Raw genomic sequence first — 4,919 nt, 5'->3', positions numbered from 1 at the left:
GGACGCAGCCTGAAAGACCCCCCCTGTGAAACCTGTCTGTGGATGAGGGGGTTCCTGTGCGCCCAGGAAGAAAGGACTACCTGACCAGGGCAGCGACAGAGCCCGTGCCCCGAACAGTTGGCTCATTTTCCCATCTGCCTCGTCTTTTCAAAAGCCGAGAGTCAGATGTGAGGGCGATCTGGCTGCAACATCTGTCACCCCATTGATCGCCAGGGTTGATTCGGCTGATCTGGCTGGCTAGGCGGGTGTCCCCTTCCTCCCTCACCGCTCCATGTGCGTCCCGCCCAAAGCTGCGCGCTCGGTCAAAGGGGACGACCTTCCCCGATAGAGGAGAGGACTGTTCTTCGGTCAAGGGTATACGAGTGGCTGCGCTCCCCTGCTAGAACCTCCAAACAAGCTCTCAAAAGCCGAGAGTCGAGTTAGTGGTCCTCCAATAGCCAGGGTGCACCATTAGCTTTGTTCCATATCCACTTTGTCTCTACTCTCATTTTTCTTTTTGGGTCGAGGTGGGGTGCACGTACACACGTAGGCTTGTGGAGAGACATCCATTGGTTCATGTGCAAGAACAGTGTCTGGATAGCCTTGAAAGGGCAGAGATGTTATTCAGATGGAAACTAAGAGCTACCTGGCCAGGTGGGGGAGGGAGGGCCTCACGAACCTTCCTGTGGGTCGTCTTTAAGAGACTCAGGTGCTTTTAGCTCCGGTTGGCAAAAGCACCAGCCGCTCTCCTTGGGTTGTGTTGCCTCCCACAGGGGAAGCCCCCTGCCATCTCAGTCCCAAGTTAGGCAAAGTTCAAGTTCACTTGAGGGGTGAGTCTGTCCTGGGAGAGCAGGATAGACCAGGTGGCAGGGGGGGGAACCCTAATTCTGCCCCAAATGCCTTACAAGATCCAGGAGGGGTGACAGGCTGGGAGCCACACTAGGGAAATGCTTCCTTCCACTTCCATGAAGGAGCTCAACAAAATCAAGTTATTTAACCTTCCTGAACATGTTTCCTCATGTGAAAAGTAGAGGGATTGGACCAGCACCTCTAAGTTCCCTTTCAATATTAACATTCAGTGATTCATTCAGTCTCACTACTCAATGTGTTGTCCGCGGACCAGCAGCAACTGGGAGCTGGGTAGAAATGCACACTCTTAGACCAAACCCCAAACTACTCCATCAAAATCTCTGTTTTATCAAGATCCCCAGGGATTCATACCCCCATTAAATGTTTTAAAGGACTGATTTAGGTCCTGAAGATGCTTAGAATTCCTCTCAAGGTCATCTGGCGAACACAAAGGAGCAATGGAGTGTAAGTGATTTATAGCCAGCCACGGTTCTCCACCTGTGGTCCATGCCAGAATCACCCCAGGAGGTTGTGAACTTCAGACGTCCAGGTCTGGGGGTCACAGTCTAGGTCCTGGGTATGTGTGCTATGAGTAACCTTACCAGCCACTTGGAGGGACAGCATGAACATATAGACATGAAACCATATGGGTCGCAGATGATAAGACGAGTAACATCCTGTAAGAGGGTGTGACAGGACCGAGGGGCAGCAGAGCAGACAGAAGAGGTGGAGTGGAGAAGGCTTGTCATCCTGTGTCCCAGGAAGAGTGCCCTCTGTCCTTATTTTTTGCATCTCCACCACGAGTTACATAGGGGGTCCTTCTGTGGGCATCTGTAGTTATCCCTTCTTTTTTTTCTTTTTAAAGATTTTATTTATTTATTTGACAGAGAGAGACACAGCGGGAGAGGGAACACGAGCAGGGGGAGAGGGAGAGGGAGAAGCAGGCCTCCCACCGAGCAGGGAGCCCGATGCGGGGCTCGATCCCAGGACCCCGGGATCATGACCCGAGCCGAAGGCAGATGCTTAACAACTGAGCCACCCAGGTGCCCTTATCCCTTCTTTCTTGAGTAAGAGTGGAAACCAGGGGGAGTGTGGCTTTTCTGTTGTATTGTTGTCTATGTGTTTGAAGGTGATGAAAAAGACATAAATATATTTGTATATGCTGAGGAGAGGGCACCCAGGGACACCAACATTACAGGAGAAAGAGAGCTGAGTGATAGGGCAGAGCCTGAGGGGGGACAGGCCCACCACACGTGAGGTATCAGCCTTGGATGAAGAGGTGCTTGCAGCTATAAGTGCCAGAGGCCCCCAACAGACGTGGCCCAAACCGTGAAGAATAGGTTCTCTCAGTGTCAAGGATCAGAGGTGGACCGTCCAGGGTACAACCGGCTTGGGACTCTGGGAGGGTTGCCCCATGCGTCTCCTGACTTTGCCCTGGGTCAGTCCCCAGTGGCCAGTATGGCAGGACCCAATCAGTGAAGCCAAAGATGGGGTTTCTCCTCTTGTGCCCTGACGAGGAAGGAAAATGAGGGGTGACTCAGGCTGGGGGTGGGATGGCGGGCGGCCTTGAGGACCCACAAAGGCTGCCTGTGCGTCATGGCACCAGTGGCAGGAAAGACACAGGTCTGGGGAGGGAGTGACCATGGGGTTGTCCACTCGGCGACTGTGACACTAGGTTACACTAGGGATGTGGTGCTTTGCGGCTGAGGAGGAGTAAGGGGGTGAGCAGGGAAGGCTCAGAGGTGACACTGGAGATGTGGACAGTGGTCCCTGTCTGGAGGGGACACAGGACGAGGCAGGGCTAAGAGTCCATGCATCTCAGGTACTGGAGCCCCCAACCTGCCAGCTTATTCTATCTCTGGGACACAAGAAGCCAAACACGGCTCCGCAGGATCTTTTCCAGATATTAAGCCATCAGCCAGAGTTCTTCCGTGCTGCAGAGTGGAGTATGTTGAAAATGTGCGCCTCTTTAGAAACAGGGGAAGAATGAGAAACTAGTTGAGTGGTATCGGGGTGCCGTCAGTGCAGCCCGTTAGGGGCTGGAGGGAGGGAGAAGGCCACTCCCGGTCTGCCAAGACCCTTCTGCTGGTGACACTTCTGGTGCAGATGCGCCCACGCCCACGCCCACGCCCCCGCCCCCCGCCCCCGCCCCCCGCCCCCGCCCCCGCCCACGCCCCACGCCCACACACTCACAGCGCAGAGCCCCGCCCCCGGGCCCTTCCCCTGTGTCTTCCTTCTTCGCTCCTGCTGACGCTGGCCTCAGCTACCTTCTCCTCAGCCATCCCTGTGCCCCTCCTTCAGGGACCTCCCCAACTCCTAAAAGCCTAAAGTCAGTGATGAGGAAAGAGGATAAGCTCTGGAATGGGAAGGGAGGATCAGGATCTGAGGGCAATGATTTTCGGGTCCTTTTTGACTTGCGTCAGGCTGGGGAGGGTTGGAAACCCTGGGTGTGTCTGTGTGTGTCTCCTCCTTCCTTTTGTGTGGATACACAGGCACGTGGATACACATAAACACACACATCCATAGGGGAACAGCCACGCACGGACGGGCACGGGGCAGGCACCTCAGGCGTGGGGACACACATGGGGCCACACATGGACCTGAACACACGTGCAGAAATGCAAGCACGTCTCTACGTGGCCGGGTGTAGGTGTCTGTTCCCCTGGGGTTTCTAAACCCCAGCTCTTCCTGATTCTCCTTCTCTTCTGGTTGAGTAGAAGTTCCCAACCAAGTCAGGAACACACACCTGTCAAACTGTGTTTTAGGCGGCTGATCTGTATCTTACAACAAGAGACTTTTATTTTTTGAAAAGTTGCCTGTGGACAAATGAAGCTGCCACCACGCCTCACCTGGACCACAGAGTTAGCGCAGGTGTGAAAAACTCACAGAGCGTGGCCTGTGTGCCAACATCTGGCCGAGCCTCCTCATTCCTCCCTTTGTGCCCTTGGAAGCCATCGCTCCCTGTGTGGCCCACCTTCAGCGCTCAGGCTGAATGATTAGGCCCCTTCCAAGTAGTTTGTCATTAGCTGGGGCAACTGAAACCTACAGCATCTATGTGGAAATCTATGCTTGCTTGTGGAAGAGTTAGCATTATAGTGGTTTCTTCCTAGTCCTGTGGCATCATTCCATGTCAGATCAGGGAGAATTTCTTCCTTCTTCTAGAAAAAAAAAATCAGTGCTCGGGATAGGGGTGTGTGTGTGTGTGTGTGTGTGTGTGTGTGTGTGTGTGTGTGTGTTATTGTTTAAAAACAAACTGCCGGGGCACCTGGGTGGCTCAGTCGTTAGGTGTCTGCCTTCAGCTCAGGTCATGGTCCCAGGGTCCTGGGATCGAGCCCCGCATTGGGCTCCCTGCTCTGTAGGGGGCCTGCTTCTCCCTCCCTCACTCCCCCTGCTTGTGTTCCCTCTCTCGCTGTGTCTCTCTCTGTCAAATAAATAAAATCTTTTAAAAATAAATAAAAATAAATAAAAATAAAAACAAACTGCCAACAAAGAGTCTGTAAGATTTTTGGAATGAGAGCAAATTAAAATTAATAATAAAACAGTTGTTTCCAGGGGAGACGTGTACTTAGAGCAGTGGATTGCCAGAGGGCCACGTGAAAACATGGGAAGAACCCTTCACTAGGCTTCAGAGCTTTGAGTTTGGGTTCTGGATCCACAGAGTTTGGCTGTGAGACCTTTAGCTGTTGGCTTAATTTCTGAGTTTTGCACTTTCTTCACTTAGTAAAAAGAACTTAATATGTTTTGCCAACCTTCAGGGCTGCTAGAAGAGTGAATGAACAAATGTGTAGGAAAATGATTTATTACTAACAAAGTACTACACAAAAGTCAAGGCGTTACTGTGGTCATAGGGGTAGTAAAGTAATGGTGGCTGGGACCATCTGGTATACCCATGGCTGAGAAGGTCTTGCCAAATGAAAGCAGAAGGTCTCGTTCCCATCACTCTAGTGAAGCATTTCCTTCTCTTGTCCCAGGAGGTTAACAAACGCTCCCCGGCTCGGACAGAGAAGCTGTAGGTGGCAGGAGATGGGAGAACGGTGAGGAGGGTAAGCCTTTTCCAACCCTTCAACTTCGCTTGTTTCAGGGACAGCAGA

The sequence above is a fragment of the Eumetopias jubatus genome, unplaced genomic scaffold (genome assembly GCF_037043125.1).
Source record: "Eumetopias jubatus isolate StellerSeaLion01/CBP00866 unplaced genomic scaffold, mEumJub1_p1.0 scaffold_17, whole genome shotgun sequence".
Taxonomy (NCBI): Eukaryota; Metazoa; Chordata; class Mammalia; order Carnivora; family Otariidae; genus Eumetopias; species Eumetopias jubatus.
Note: the sequence above shows the minus strand (reverse complement) of the source record.